Source organism: Amphiura filiformis, chromosome 18, assembly GCF_039555335.1.
Source record: "Amphiura filiformis chromosome 18, Afil_fr2py, whole genome shotgun sequence".
NCBI classification, from domain to species: domain Eukaryota; kingdom Metazoa; phylum Echinodermata; class Ophiuroidea; order Amphilepidida; family Amphiuridae; genus Amphiura; species Amphiura filiformis.
The window spans coordinates 23529598-23546503 of NC_092645.1; the positions used below are offsets into that span (position 1 = coordinate 23529598).

Below are 16906 nucleotides of genomic sequence, written 5' to 3' on the forward strand. Positions count from 1 at the left end.
CAATCACTTGTGACTCTTGTTGTCATGCATTTATTGTTCATACTTTAGCTTGTAATTGTTTGAAAATAATTTTGCCCATTTTGACCAAGTTAACTGAGTGAAAATAATTGCTATAAATATCTAAATATCAACTAAAACAGAAGTAAAAATATTGTCATATCTTCATTGTGTAATCTGTATAAAATCTTGTAGGGTAACCATGGTGAATTTGTTGGGTTAAATCCAGTCTTATGTTTCCTAATACGGTTATGTAGATGCTTGGTGCATTGACTCTAGATTGCTTGAGGCTCGGCCTGGGGTTGGTTGAGGCTGTGCAAGAAATACAGGAAAAGGAATGCAAAGTTGAGGTATTATAGAAATTACAATTATTTCAGGGTCAAGTACAAGGTGTCTCCTGTAAAGGAAACTTATAAACTGGGCTCAAAAAGAAACTTGACAAGGTCATATATATCTTAAAATCCTGTCCATAAAAATGAACCAAAATTGCACACAGGATTACTTCAATACTCTACTCTAAACACTGGTCAGTAACCAAACAGTTGTCCAACTGACACAACAGCAAAATGAACTGACACGGAACAGCTTCCAGGACCACATTCACAGCCCAATAATTGGCACCCAACACATGCAATCTGGGACTAAGTAGAATAGTATGGAACAAGACCTGTTTCTGGAAGAAAGTGTGTGAAAAGCAGAAGCAGCCAGTTCCACACTATTCCACTTGTTCTTTGGAAATTATCACCTGTGTAAGGATCTTGTACACATTCTCACAGATTGCTTTTGCTGGGTGCCTATTATTCGCCTGTGAATGGTCAAGGAAGCTGTTCCATGTCGGTGCATTTTGCTGTTGTGTCAGTTGGACAACTGCTTGGTTACTGTGTTTAGAGTAGAGTAGTGAAGTACTCCTGTGTGTAATTTTGGTTAATTTTCATGGACAGTGTTTTAAGATATGACCTTGTGAAAAATGATAAGTTTCAGTCAGTGGGTGTATGGATTTCAACTGGAATTGCCAACAGGCCTGTAGCCAGGGTGTGTGGCGCCCCCCCCCTCCAAACAAAAATGCCAAAGGCCCAAAAAGTTTTACCCAAAATGTCCCATTTGCGAGCGAGGTTTATTATGCCTTTTAGGTCCAAAAATGTCCAAATCCGCCCCCGGCTAAAAAGGTCCAAATCTGGGAAAGAAAGTCCAGTTTTTCAAATTCTGCACCCCCCAATAAATCCTGGCTTCGGGCCTGATTGCCAATGAATATGGCTACGTCCCTCCCCGACATAATATAGACTGGTCTGCACTCACCATCTCTGACACTTTCTTTCGAGTATCTCCTGACGCATCTCAAGGGCAGCTGCATTGATTTGTCTAGCGCGCCCTGATGAATCCAGGCAGAAGTTTTGCTGGTTCCGACGTGACAGGGGCCCGAGTCCATTATATGACGAGGCATGCATGTTCAGGAGACAGCAAGCTTGTTCCAGCGTCCCGGTTTGTCCACAAATGGTCTCCATCAGGAGGCCAATGGCTGTGTGGTGACGGAAACATTATTTCTGATTAATATTTAAAATAAACTCAACACAAGTTTGCAATTTGGCCCCCTTACTCCGTGCATCCGCGGGTATTCATGCTTGTCGGTGAACTTTAAAAACATCCCCTTTTGCATCTCATTTCGCGAAGTTTTTATGGGGAAAACATCCCCTTTTTAGCGATTTCGCGAATTATTTGCCCTTCGACAATACCCCTATTTTCCCTAAAACGCGAGCGAAATTTCTAATATATACCCTTTTCTGGCAGAAACGCGTAGGCTGCTCGATGAAAATACCCTTTTTTTTTTCAATTTCGCAAGCGCGTGGTTTGAAAAAACACCCCTTTTTTTGTGTGTGTTTCGCGAATCGCGTTTCTTCATCTGAAAACATCCCTTATTAGCGAAATTTTCGACGAGCATGAATACCCGCGGATGCACGGAGTGCGGGGGCCGGGAATTTGGCACATTCTGATTGAGACCCCACTATATTCACAAGACGTGTACTCAGGCGTGAAAAAGGTGGTTGTTTCAAATGTGGTGTCATTGTGAAAGGGAATAAAGTAGCTATCCATGTCACGTTATGAATTTCAAGAGGTCATAGGTCAAAAACTATAGGTCACAAATGTGTAATTGACTTCTTTGATCCAAACACTCATAAACACTGATATATACACTTTCCAAGATGCATTATGTCAATTTGCAAACAAATTCCCATGTAAATATTACTTTTTTTGGTCAAAACGGAACATTTTGAAGTATGATTTGTCCATTTATGAAACATCTGTCCAACGACGCGGAAATTTCATGGGGTTGGCCCCACTCCACGACATACATAAATTCTCCCAGTCACATTTCCCCAATATGAAATTTAAAAAAAGTAAAATTAAGTTTGGCAGAGGCGGGGTTCGAACTCAAGGCGCACCGCTTTGGATACTCTATAAGCCTAGCGCCTTAGACCGCTCGGCCACTTGTCTTGTTAGTATCTATTTGAAACTTATTTGAACATATAAATCGCAACTTCAACATAGGCCTACCACATGACAAGCAAAGGCAGAAAACGTGCCATATTTCGGAATTTTATTTGCCTAAAACATTAATGTGTATTAATAGCGCTCAATTGTTGTTAACTGCGTGTTCTACATACAGAAATCCGACAATAAATGGGCCTCTACATGGACAATACATTATATCGATTTTGACTCGTACATATACATGTGTGTCAGTATAATGCTATAGTTGAGCCTACCATTTTTCTTGTATACACGTTCGATGTTTTATCATTTATATAAAAATTCCACATTAGACCTCAAATTTTGTCCAGGAAATAAAAGATCAGATTACCATAAAAACGAAACAGTAATCTTTGGCGGGGTCTAATGTAATTTTTACATAGAATTTTCAACGTTTTTTCTATCCTTATTCTTACTCAATTAAAAAAATATTTTGGCGTATATAAAATTGAAATAAAATTCTGTGCTTCTTAAACGACATCAAGTGCCACAATTGGGTATCACGAATCGTTATTATGATGTGCAGTAAATATTCATATATTCTTTTATACATACATAGGATGCTTCAATTTTGACACAAAAAATATTTCATTGAAAACCCTCTCAAAAAAGTAACCACGCTTCCCTAGAATGTGCAAAAGTTTTCTTATTTTAGCAGCATTCCAGAAACACTTCGTATGGCGAAAAGAGGAGTAGGTTGGCCCTGTACTGTTACTGCTTTGCCGCTCAATGTACCAGAAACGCTATGGGATGATCAAGCGGCTTCCAGACCCGGGGGGGCACTTCCAGGGCACTTGTATTTCAAGGTGGACACCATGCTCGGGTACAAAAACAAGTAAAGACTAAAGTGGGTCGTTTTTTAGCATTGGGCAAGTAGGCCTACAGGGCTGTGCCTGTTTAGGCTGTCAAAAACGCCAACTATCAGGAAAAAGGGTAGCCTATATACTTGCTTAGGGTACCAAAGACAAAGTTTAATGGCAAAATTAAAAAAAAAGGTGAAATATGCGATGTTTGGCTTTTATCAGAACACATCGATCGTATAGGGTAAAACATTACGAAATATCAAACTACATATTAAACAAGAACATGAACATGCATTTTTTACTTTCTTAGTGTTAAAAATGGCAAAATACTTGTTTTTAGGGTATGTTTTGCACGCGCTGAGTAATACTCGTTTAGGGTGTGTTTCTTTTTGTGAAAAATTGGTTTTCAAACAGCAAAAAGTATAAGAGAAAGTCGGCATCCGAAATTTTGCGTGGCACACTGACACTGGCATATCCATGACCATGTATCATGTGACGTGTATCCCCGTAGGCCCCTAAATGTGTTTTGATCCGGCATATTTTAGGCCGGCCCTATGCGGAATCCCGAAATGTGCAAAAATAATAGGCCTAAATAGCCCTATAGGCCTACACGTAGGCATGTAGGCCTATTATAATAGATAGGATGTTCCAAAAGAAAAGATCGTCATCAAAATGCTGTCTACTTACGATTGTTTCGATAGTTCGAACTTCTTGCAAATCGAGCGTTGTTGCCATACCACGGGTGGCCATAGCCCAAAGATGCATACCGTTTTGACATATGTGGCATGCCATAGCCCAAAGATGCATTGCTGCAAAGGAAACAAATAAAGGCGACCACTAAAACGGACATAAGCAAACGACTCATGATGACAAGGAAATTGTTGCACCACGTTCAAGAAACGGAAAATAAGTGGCTCGTCGAACTTCTTTCGTAAACTTGTCTGCGTACGTGTAAGTGCGCGCGAGTTACATCATAAAGTGGTGCGCACTGCTCGGTGGGTGCGCATCAGACGCTATTCAAATGCGCTCGCTCTGTATGCGCACAGTTAAGGGCACAAACCACTAAATATTCATGTATTAGATTTACATGATAAGGGTCGCGTTTTAGGCCATAAGTCGAGTTACCTTGAACTTTGAAATATGTATAGGCCTATTTAATATCATCTTAATCAGAACAGAATTCTGCACAATATATCTGAAAATTTTGAGAAAATTAGCGGTAGGGCCTAGGCCTACATGTAGGCCTATATATAAAAAAGCCAGATTTTCCTGTGTTTAGGGAACGTTCATAAATACCTTGGTCGGGGGGGCTGGAAAATTCTGAGGGGGTCAAGAAAGTTTTGACCTTCCAAAGGGGGGGTCAAAAAGTTGTTGACCTTCCAAAAGGGGGAGTCAAGAAAGTTTTGACACCCATTAAGGGGGGAGGGGTTCTGCACAATGCATTTTGTTGAATAGTTTCCTATACAGATGCTAGATGCATGCCTAATCACTCAAGTAAACACGTTACACTAGGCCTACATGGTCTTGCTAGTTAGGGCTGTAGTTATATTGAAGTAAATCGCCTATTGCAGCTTGCTGAATAGGCCTACAGATGATTTCTTATCACTAAATAAATAAAATTATAAAACAATTATAGCTAATTATTCTGACCATGGTGACCTGCTTAACCAATCAGTTATGTGTATTGGCAGCATGTGATTGCTAGAAGCCAATTGCAAACATGTTTAATATAATAAAAGGCTAAAAATTTGCTACTCTGAGCAGTCTCACTGCAGATTAATTGTGCTAAATATTGTCCTTGTCATGGGGAGCAGGATTAGATGAAGGCATACAAACGAGGGTATGAGATTATTAGGAATTATTTCCTAGCATCTTAATAACCATATGTAAGGGATGGATAAACTGTGCATGTGAGATGTGGGTGCAAATGGTTTCAATGTTCACTGGCGTGAACAAAAAAGGTTCTAACACTAGTGGAAATTTAGGATGAGAATTCTTTCAAAACGATGAGAATTGGACAAAAGTATGAGAATTTAAAATGTTCTCATTTCTATCAAACTTTCTCATCCAAATGAATGAGAAATACTAATTAACCTGTCAACAACTTGTCACAAATGGCTTTTTGACACTGAAATTAATGTGAGCTTCATTTTCTAATACAAAATTATTATGATTACTTTGTTTTGATGCAAAAGACATACATTACGTTATTTGTATCCCAATAGGTGTGTATAAAATGTAAGTAAGCCATAACCAGTATCGTGAGACATTGTTAATTTATCGCACAGATTTCATAATAAATTATAATTTTTTTTTAAATCGATAAACCTGCCGTCATAGGTGTTATCTGAAATTTCAAAAGGGGATAAATGAAAAAAAAAAAAACGTCGCCAATGAGATTCGAACTCTAGACCTCCTAATCACAAACCCAGTACCGAATCCACTACACTGCAGGAGAACCGTAGTTAGTCGTGCTAATTTATTTATAATATGTATTACAAGAATGACGCAATAACGGTCTACCAACATGATATAACTTGAAAAGTAATATATATTTATTTTATATAAATGGTACATGTAGACCGTGGCAATTTGCCTTAAATGGAGGAATAATAACCTATAAACATATCGCACACAAAAAAGTGTGTAAAGTGACCGTGTATATTCAAAATATATTTTAGATAAAATGTCGTATACGATCAAAACATGAGTTTTAATGAATGAATTCATTCCGATCGAAGATCAATAGCACAATGTAGTAGCAATGAATACTGTAACGAGGTGGCTATTTACCTTTTATTAATTCGTGTCTTTACCTATCTGGGAGTGAGAGGAGCTAGAATAGGCCCTCTATTGATGCAATTCAGCTAGGATAATTAGAGGTCGGGAGGCGTGGTTTCAGTATTATATCATTGACCCCGATTGGTCACGGTCAAGGTCACATGTAACTTCTGACCAATCAGGGCTTTATGCAAATGGTCCAAAACTGGACGCAAACTGGACGCAAACTGGACGCATTCTGGACACTCGTCCTGAAGACTTGATCGAGACCAGTTGTGTTTCTCACTTGCGGAGAGTTTAGTGTTTTTGGTGTTTATAAAAAGTACAGGTCTGATTTTCAGGGATTAGTAAATAATTGCAGGTATGTGATCTATTCGGGTGGCCGAATGGGTCGGCCCAAAAGACCCGACGGGAGGGAGGGTGATTTCTTTTTACTATTTTACTAATTTCGTTGCTGAATTGCATTGGGAGTGCACACGAGAGCAGACTGCTAGCACCAGGCAGATGGGGAAAGGTGGAGGCGGGAACATGTCTACATCCAAAATTACATCTCTAATTTAGGCCTTGTTAAAACTGTTTAGTGATACTTTTCTTAGGATTCTTTTATTAAAAACCTTTGGGCGTTTATTGCACGGAAATGCTAGTCGGCATAGAAGTGACACTTTAGCGCTACTTGGAAAAGGTTTGGGCTAAAGACGCTAACTGCTTGGCGTTAAGGTCCTTCAAATTCTCAAGCTGAGTAGACATGTCAACCCACGCACCTTCCCTCTATATTGTCAGTTGTCACTCCCCCATGAGTATTAACATTGTTTTTTATATACATGATAGGAATTTCACTTAGTCCTGAACCTCAGTAATTAAGGAGTTATTAAAGACAAGACGAAGACTATGTAAGCTTAAACCGGCCTAGGTAATGCTAGGCTTTAAAAGTAGTATTGCTGGGATGGTCCCTAAAAGTCTGTAGGTGTAACAGCACAGTACACACTACCTAATTGTGTGTTTGGGCATTTGTGCATAGACTGTTACAGTCTATGATTTGTCATATTCAGGTCCCTTTATTTTATTAATCAGTGTTTGGCGTTGGCCGAGGTATAAAAAGCCTATTGAATATTCTGGACACCCCCTTTTAAATGTGTACAGCTTCGTCTGGTCTTTGTAACTAAATTTCAAGATGATCTTCAAATATTGATAGGAAATATCAAAGTGGTTCCATAACAAGAGGACCTTTTCAAATTACATGTATATTCTCTGGTAGTAAATTGTATGCTGAAAGTGAGAAAAGAACCTCATACTCATGGTAAATGTAAGGACACAAAAATCATGTCTCTCTTGTCATATTTCTTTATTAATAAACACAGATTTTCTTACAATCAATTACAGAAAGTTTAACATTTCATTCAATAAGCTTAAAATCATAAGCTAGTGTTAGGGAAGGAAATTTCTTGGATTACAGGCCTATTGGTATTAGTTATTCATGCTCGGTGGATCACGACTACATTATAAATAATGAGCATGTTAATTTCAAGTCATATTTGCTGTCCAAATAATTGCTCGTGCACGTAATGTCTGTAGTAGAGATTTCTTATCCATTTCATTGATATTAAGGTTATACTCCAAACTTGGTATCTGGTCATTTAGGCTTCCCCTCGTGTCGTTTTGTATCTTTCAGTAACCCCAGCCCTTCGCTTCGTCACAATGGCGTAGTCGCGGCAGGATGAATTTCCTTTCTATCAGGATAATTGACCAAAAGGGGAACCAAAAGAAAAATGGAAGTTGAAGGGACGGTACTGCATGACTGCAGAACAACTGGGGAACACAGGACAAGAAACTGAGATTCACAAAGTAAATACTGGAGCTTCAAATAAAAATTTTAATATTAATGCTGAGAGTCAATTTCATTCAAATACAAGTGAAACTGAGCCAACTCTCAGTGGTTCCCAAATTCCTCCACAGGGAAATTTTGAGGGCCAGGAAAATAAAAATGATAGTGAGGCACCAGAATGGGTGGATGGTGATCATCGTCTTAACGAAGCACCCTCACGGCCTTTCAAAATGGGCAATAAATTAAAACCACCTGCCTATGATGGCACTTGTTCATGGCCTGATTATTTGATTCAATTTAATATGATCAGTGAGCTAAATAAATGGGATGAACATGAGAAGTTACTGTACTTGGGTGCTAGTCTAGATGGAGTAGCTAGGAGGTGTTAGATATAAACCCAAATTCACTTGGAAGATTTGTGGATCTGGTAAAATGCTTGAGTAAAAGATTCGGATCTGAGGAACAGGAAGAGATTTTTAGAGCCTGGTTGAAGAATCGTACTCAGGAACCGGATGAATCTTTCCCGGACTTGGCTCATTCTATCCGTAGATTGGTCAAAAATGCATATCCAGAAGCCCCATACAAAATGTTGGAAAGCATGAGTAAGGATCATTTTATTGATGCGATTGGTAATATGGAAGTTCAGAACCTGGTTTACTATAAAGAGCCTGATAGTCTTGAGGAGGCTGTAAGACTAGCCATTAAAATCTCTTCCCGTATTCAAGGTCAGAAAAAGTTAAGCAGAAAACCGATCCGTTCTATACAGTCTGGGTATAAAAATATGCTGGCACCTCTCAAAAATACACACAAGGGCCACATTAAAAATGACACTGAGTTGATGCCAACCTTGCAGAAAATACAAGATCAAATCACAAAATTGTCCATTCAAAACCGGAAAAAGTTATGTTACCGCTGTGGATCTGAGAATCATTTAGTGAATATGTGTCCAAAACCTCATCATACCTGTTTTAGGTGTGGTTCTTCAAATCACCTGGTGAACCGTTGTCTCCGTGATAGTAGACCTGATCAGGAAAACTACATGTTCTAGATCTTACAAGGTGCTCAGTGAAAATAAATGGCCAATACAAATTTAGTAAAAACATGGGTGAATGACATGTTAGTGAATTATGTGAAATGTTGCACAGATGGACTTTAACTGGGCAAATACAATTTTGCATACATGTAGAAATAACGGTGAGCAATATGCACATGAAAATATAGAGCTAATTTATAGTAAAATAAAGAGTGGAAATTGAATTTTGGAGGATTTTGAAATTGTTGAAGTATTCGCGCAACATGTGTCTGTGTCTGGTGCAACCTGGCTGGCTACAGGTGCACGTTAATTTTGTCCCACACTCGTAACCGGCAATGGAGTGTTTTGGGATGGTCCGGTATAAACAGTGGGGTGTTATACCGGATGGAAAATGCCCGGGAAATGAGGGATCCCTGGTCTGTTGTGTCTGGAACCCAATGGTACTTCCCAAGAAATTGTGTAATGTCGCGAGTTACAAAATTCCATGCTGCAGAATCTTCTAGGGTAGGAAGTTGATTTTTGCACATGCTCAGGAACGCTATTGGGGTGGGTTACTAGCGGGAGATACATGTAGGCCTACATGTACTGCAGTGGAGGAAAAATGAAAAGGTCATTTTAAAATTATGCAGTGTTTAGCCTGCCGATTATCTGTCTCCCAATGGTGCTCAGAAATGAAATGCTGTGGTAAATTGGTAGATATGGTCCCACTACCTGTATCTGACCGTGGCTATAGAGCCTGTGTTACACACTTTTATGTGGTGTAGTGGACAGTGTTTCATATTTTTGTGTCTGAGAGCGTGTTTCATACTGTTATGTGTATAAGAGCGCTTTAGGTATTGTGTTGGTGAATACTTCTCAATTTAATGATATAAAATCTGTTCCAGTCCTAAGTCAGGAAATGGGTGCAATTGTGCTATGGCTCTGATAAAACTGTGTGGCTCACCGATTTGTAAGCTTAACAATAGAGTGGTATTTGATGGTCCAGTGCGGAAGGAGGCAACAAAGTGCAAATTGTTCAGTAATGTTCACTTTTGTTTTTAGGAATATTATTGTAATTTAGATGGGGAAGAAATAATTTCAAAATTCAAAGTCTTAACACAGACTATTATACATGTGGGCTAGTGGCCTACAACTTACATGTACAGTTTATTACAAAATAGGAGTCTACTTGGCACCCAAATAGAGTGCTACTTTTGACTTCTGGTCCGGTACCGAATTAACGCGCTGAATACGGATAAATTCGTAGAGTGACACTGGAAATCGCAAAGAACTTTCTCACAGTGAATTTTAACTGATGAACAACCAGAACTTTCTCAAATGTTGCTGGCAGAGTCAAGATGCTGTAAACAGTGAAGATAACTTTTAGCAGTTAACAACTGCTCGGCTACATTGTGTGACATTAAATCTCGCATATCTAAATTGTTCCAGATTTATCTTTGGAAATTTTAGTCGGATATTCACTTGAACAGTAAATCCGCAATAAAGAGCCACAGTTATGATCCGTATCAGACAAGGCGACTAGACAAGTCAGTCTTTCAAGTCTGATCTAAATTACGAGCGTTGGTGATTGATTGGTGAACATCTTGATGGAGTTGAAGCAGAAATTGCAGTGTACAACCTGAAGAGGGAAAAATCGCGAGACTTCAGAGCAACGAGGTAAATCAACGCATCCTTGGTCGGCCGCTGGACATCATTTTCTGGAAGACAGAAAAGGAAGAAAACCATTTGATTATAGGAGCTAGTTGGCTTCTTGTAAATGTTATTTATAGGAGCTAGTTGGCTTCTTGTACAATGTAAATTTCACTGTGAAACTCATTTCAAAATGTTAAATGGTACTGGTAAAAATGATTTAATATCGAGTGATAATTTGCAAACCTTAATTACCAAAAATCAAGTTTCAAACCATTTAATTGAATAAATTTTACTCTGTCACTGAGTCATGAGTGATGGCATGCTCAAAATCAAGTTAATTATTTCAATTTTGCGAAAGTTTGGCATGTTTACAATTCAAGTTCATGATGTCAACTTACCAGTGTTTACATTTGTCAAGGCGATCCCTGCGATGTTCATGTTCTGTACCAATGATTGACAGTTAAAGTTTTAGCAGCGTTGATGTACATGTACATGTCATGTGCACGTACACAGTACATGAGTGCAGAGAGGAAAGTTATCTGCACTGTAACTGTTTTTGTCGAGTAAAAATGTCAGTTTCACTGACAGAATTAAATTTTCTGGGATCGTTTCCATGTCCTGCAGTGTCTGTAGTTTGTACACATGCCAGTTCCGATAATTCGATTCATTTTAATCAATCTTTCCAGCTAAATTAGAGGTTAGAAGAAGGCTTTCTCAACACTCACCCTTCGAAAGTTTACATTTTATAGAATTTTATCAATTTTGTTCAGGAGTGTTTCTAGGTTGTATTTTAGCTCGTTTTTATAGATTTACTGAAAGTTTTAAAGTTTTTTTTCCAATTAATAGATGATTGTTTTTAATAACTCAAACAAGTTCATCTTTGCTATGTGTTTATGATGGCTAGGAAAGGTCGTCTGTTTGCAATAGATGCAGTTTGACAAAATTTGTAAGGAAAATTTTGCGTAAAACAAAATTTGGGGGATTCCCCTGTGACCTTCGAACTTTTCGGATGTAAACAAAAAGTTTTCTACATGTCAAAACAACACAACATGTTCGTGGAAATTTTCCAATTTTGGACTAATCAAATTTAAGGTAAAATGTGTTGAAATATAATTTAAGGGGTATAATCCACGCGTCTTAGTTACGCACTCGTTTCTAACTGAAATTTCTGTGAAATCTTGTCCGCGCAGTTCTTGCCGACACGCGCGCGTCAAACTAAAAACTGCGTGGAGGGGGCGCAACACTAAATAAGCGTCCCATAGGATAACGTGTGATTTTGGCCTACTTCGAGCGCCATTCCTGGCGTCCCTGCAATACTTGATAAAATAAATTTGGTATCAAATTAAAGCTCTGTTTCTGTAGATTCCAAAACTTTTGTCGGCATATATCGATGACCGTTGACTTTTTCCGCTATTTTGCGGTGCAAAAATATGGCCTAAAAATATACTAAATTCACCACTCACATTTCAAAATCGGAAGTTGTCTTCATCCGCCACAGAGAATTGCTTTTGAGATAAAATGTCCGTTTTTTTTCTGCATGTTATCATTGAAGACACTTATCGAATTCATATGAGCTGATATTGAGTGATTTAAAGTGAACATGTCGGTAGATATGGTCGCTACAATCTCATACTCACTATGGACTATATTAGCCGAATTTCGTTCTTACATAAGAAAATACAAGATCAAATCACAAAATTGTCCATTCAAAACCGGAAAAAGTTATGTTACCGCTGTGGATCTGAGAATCATTTAGTGAATATGTGTCCAAAACCTCATCATACCTGTTTTAGGTGTGGTTCTTCAAATCACCTGGTGAACCGTTGTCTCCGTGATAGTAGACCTGATCAGGAAAACTACATGTTCTAGATCTTACAAGGTGCTCAGTGAAAATAAATGGCCAATACAAATTTAGTAAAAACATGGGTGAATGACATGTTAGTGAATTATGTGAAATGTTGCACAGATGGACTTTAACTGGGCAAATACAATTTTGCATACATGTAGAAATAACGGTGAGCAATATGCACATGAAAATATAGAGCTAATTTATAGTAAAATAAAGAGTGGAAATTGAATTTTGGAGGATTTTGAAATTGTTGAAGTATTCGCGCAACATGTGTCTGTGTCTGGTGCAACCTGGCTGGCTACAGGTGCACGTTAATTTTGTCCCACACTCGTAACCGGCAATGGAGTGTTTTGGGATGGTCCGGTATAAACAGTGGGGTGTTATACCGGATGGAAAATGCCCGGGAAATGAGGGATCCCTGGTCTGTTGTGTCTGGAACCCAATGGTACTTCCCAAGAAATTGTGTAATGTCGCGAGTTACAAAATTCCATGCTGCAGAATCTTCTAGGGTAGGAAGTTGATTTTTGCACATGCTCAGGAACGCTATTGGGGTGGGTTACTAGCGGGAGATACATGTAGGCCTACATGTACTGCAGTGGAGGAAAAATGAAAAGGTCATTTTAAAATTATGCAGTGTTTAGCCTGCCGATTATCTGTCTCCCAATGGTGCTCAGAAATGAAATGCTGTGGTAAATTGGTAGATATGGTCCCACTACCTGTATCTGACCGTGGCTATAGAGCCTGTGTTACACACTTTTATGTGGTGTAGTGGACAGTGTTTCATATTTTTGTGTCTGAGAGCGTGTTTCATACTGTTATGTGTATAAGAGCGCTTTAGGTATTGTGTTGGTGAATACTTCTCAATTTAATGATATAAAATCTGTTCCAGTCCTAAGTCAGGAAATGGGTGCAATTGTGCTATGGCTCTGATAAAACTGTGTGGCTCACCGATTTGTAAGCTTAACAATAGAGTGGTATTTGATGGTCCAGTGCGGAAGGAGGCAACAAAGTGCAAATTGTTCAGTAATGTTCACTTTTGTTTTTAGGAATATTATTGTAATTTAGATGGGGAAGAAATAATTTCAAAATTCAAAGTCTTAACACAGACTATTATACATGTGGGCTAGTGGCCTACAACTTACATGTACAGTTTATTACAAAATAGGAGTCTACTTGGCACCCAAATAGAGTGCTACTTTTGACTTCTGGTCCGGTACCGAATTAACGCGCTGAATACGGATAAATTCGTAGAGTGACACTGGAAATCGCAAAGAACTTTCTCACAGTGAATTTTAACTGATGAACAACCAGAACTTTCTCAAATGTTGCTGGCAGAGTCAAGATGCTGTAAACAGTGAAGATAACTTTTAGCAGTTAACAACTGCTCGGCTACATTGTGTGACATTAAATCTCGCATATCTAAATTGTTCCAGATTTATCTTTGGAAATTTTAGTCGGATATTCACTTGAACAGTAAATCCGCAATAAAGAGCCACAGTTATGATCCGTATCAGACAAGGCGACTAGACAAGTCAGTCTTTCAAGTCTGATCTAAATTACGAGCGTTGGTGATTGATTGGTGAACATCTTGATGGAGTTGAAGCAGAAATTGCAGTGTACAACCTGAAGAGGGAAAAATCGCGAGACTTCAGAGCAACGAGGTAAATCAACGCATCCTTGGTCGGCCGCTGGACATCATTTTCTGGAAGACAGAAAAGGAAGAAAACCATTTGATTATAGGAGCTAGTTGGCTTCTTGTAAATGTTATTTATAGGAGCTAGTTGGCTTCTTGTACAATGTAAATTTCACTGTGAAACTCATTTCAAAATGTTAAATGGTACTGGTAAAATGATTTAATATCGAGTGATAATTTGCAAACCTTAATTACCAAAAATCAAGTTTCAAACCATTTAATTGAATAAATTTTACTCTGTCACTGAGTCATGAGTGATGGCATGCTCAAAATCAAGTTAATTATTTCAATTTTGCGAAAGTTTGGCATGTTTACAATTCAAGTTCATGATGTCAACTTACCAGTGTTTACATTTGTCAAGGCGATCCCTGCGATGTTCATGTTCTGTACCAATGATTGACAGTTAAAGTTTTAGCAGCGTTGATGTACATGTACATGTCATGTGCACGTACACAGTACATGAGTGCAGAGAGGAAAGTTATCTGCACTGTAACTGTTTTTGTCGAGTAAAAATGTCAGTTTCACTGACAGAATTAAATTTTCTGGGATCGTTTCCATGTCCTGCAGTGTCTGTAGTTTGTACACATGCCAGTTCCGATAATTCGATTCATTTTAATCAATCTTTCCAGCTAAATTAGAGGTTAGAAGAAGGCTTTCTCAACACTCACCCTTCGAAAGTTTACATTTTATAGAATTTTATCAATTTTGTTCAGGAGTGTTTCTAGGTTGTATTTTAGCTCGTTTTTATAGATTTACTGAAAGTTTTAAAGTTTTTTTTCCAATTAATAGATGATTGTTTTAATAACTCAAACAAGTTCATCTTTGCTATGTGTTTATGATGGCTAGGAAAGGTCGTCTGTTTGCAATAGATGCAGTTTGACAAAATTTGTAAGGAAAATTTTGCGTAAAACAAAATTTGGGGGATTCCCCTGTGACCTTCGAACTTTTCGGATGTAAACAAAAAGTTTTCTACATGTCAAAACAACACAACATGTTCGTGGAAATTTTCCAATTTTGGACTAATCAAATTTAAGGTAAAATGTGTTGAAATATAATTTAAGGGTATAATCCACGCGTCTAGTTACGCACTCGTTTCTAACTGAAATTTCTGTGAAATCTTGTCCGCGCAGTTCTTGCCGACACGCGCGCGTCAAACTAAAAACTGCGTGGAGGGGCGCAACACTAAATAAGCGTCCCATAGGATAACGTGTGATTTTGGCCTACTTCGAGCGCCATTCCTGGCGTCCCTGCAATACTTGATAAAATAAATTTGGTATCAAATTAAAGCTCTGTTTCTGTAGATTCCAAAACTTTTGTCGGCATATATCGATGACCGTTGACTTTTTCCGCTATTTTGCGGTGCAAAAAATATGGCCTAAAAATATACTAAATTCACCACTCACATTTCAAAATCGGAAGTTGTCTTCATCCGCCACAGAGAATTGCTTTTGAGATAAAATGTCCGTTTTTTTCTGCATGTTATCATTGAAGACACTTATCGAATTCATATGAGCTGATGTTCTGCGATTTAGCGCGAACCTGTGCGTTGATGTTGTCGCGAATTCCTGGTAGTCACTATGGACTATATTAGCCGAATTTCGTTCTTACATAAGAAAATACAAGATCAAATCACAAAATTGTCCATTCAAAACCGGAAAAAGTTATGTTACCGCTGTGGATCTGAGAATCATTTAGTGAATATGTGTCCAAAACCTCATCATACCTGTTTTAGGTGTGGTTCTTCAAATCACCTGGTGAACCGTTGTCTCCGTGATAGTAGACCTGATCAGGAAAACTACATGTTCTAGATCTTACAAGGTGCTCAGTGAAAATAAATGGCCAATACAAATTTAGTAAAAACATGGGTGAATGACATGTTAGTGAATTATGTGAAATGTTGCACAGATGGACTTTAACTGGGCAAATACAATTTTGCATACATGTAGAAATAACGGTGAGCAATATGCACATGAAAATATAGAGCTAATTTATAGTAAAATAAAGAGTGGAAATTGAATTTTGGAGGATTTTGAAATTGTTGAAGTATTCGCGCAACATGTGTCTGTGTCTGGTGCAACCTGGCTGGCTACAGGTGCACGTTAATTTTGTCCCACACTCGTAACCGGCAATGGAGTGTTTTGGGATGGTCCGGTATAAACAGTGGGGTGTTATACCGGATGGAAAATGCCCGGGAAATGAGGGATCCCTGGTCTGTTGTGTCTGGAACCCAATGGTACTTCCCAAGAAATTGTGTAATGTCGCGAGTTACAAAATTCCATGCTGCAGAATCTTCTAGGGTAGGAAGTTGATTTTTGCACATGCTCAGGAACGCTATTGGGGTGGGTTACTAGCGGGAGATACATGTAGGCCTACATGTACTGCAGTGGAGGAAAAATGAAAAGGTCATTTTAAAATTATGCAGTGTTTAGCCTGCCGATTATCTGTCTCCCAATGGTGCTCAGAAATGAAATGCTGTGGTAAATTGGTAGATATGGTCCCACTACCTGTATCTGACCGTGGCTATAGAGCCTGTGTTACACACTTTTATGTGGTGTAGTGGACAGTGTTTCATATTTTTGTGTCTGAGAGCGTGTTTCATACTGTTATGTGTATAAGAGCGCTTTAGGTATTGTGTTGGTGAATACTTCTCAATTTAATGATATAAAATCTGTTCCAGTCCTAAGTCAGGAAATGGGTGCAATTGTGCTATGGCTCTGATAAAACTGTGTGGCTCACCGATTTGTAAGCTTAACAATAGAGTGGTATTTGA

General features: G+C 38.5%; 1 long non-coding RNA gene across 1 annotated transcript; it reads right to left on the reverse strand.

The window, feature by feature from the left end:
* Positions 1-159: 159 nt before the first annotated feature.
* Positions 160-4231, reverse strand: LOC140140019 (uncharacterized). The gene is made up of 3 exons (XR_011857198.1): positions 4014-4231; positions 1294-1513; positions 160-309 (listed from the first exon to the last, which is right to left on the reverse strand). It is a non-coding gene; the product is annotated as an uncharacterized lncRNA (long non-coding RNA).
* Between the last annotated feature and the right edge of the window lie 12675 nt (positions 4232-16906).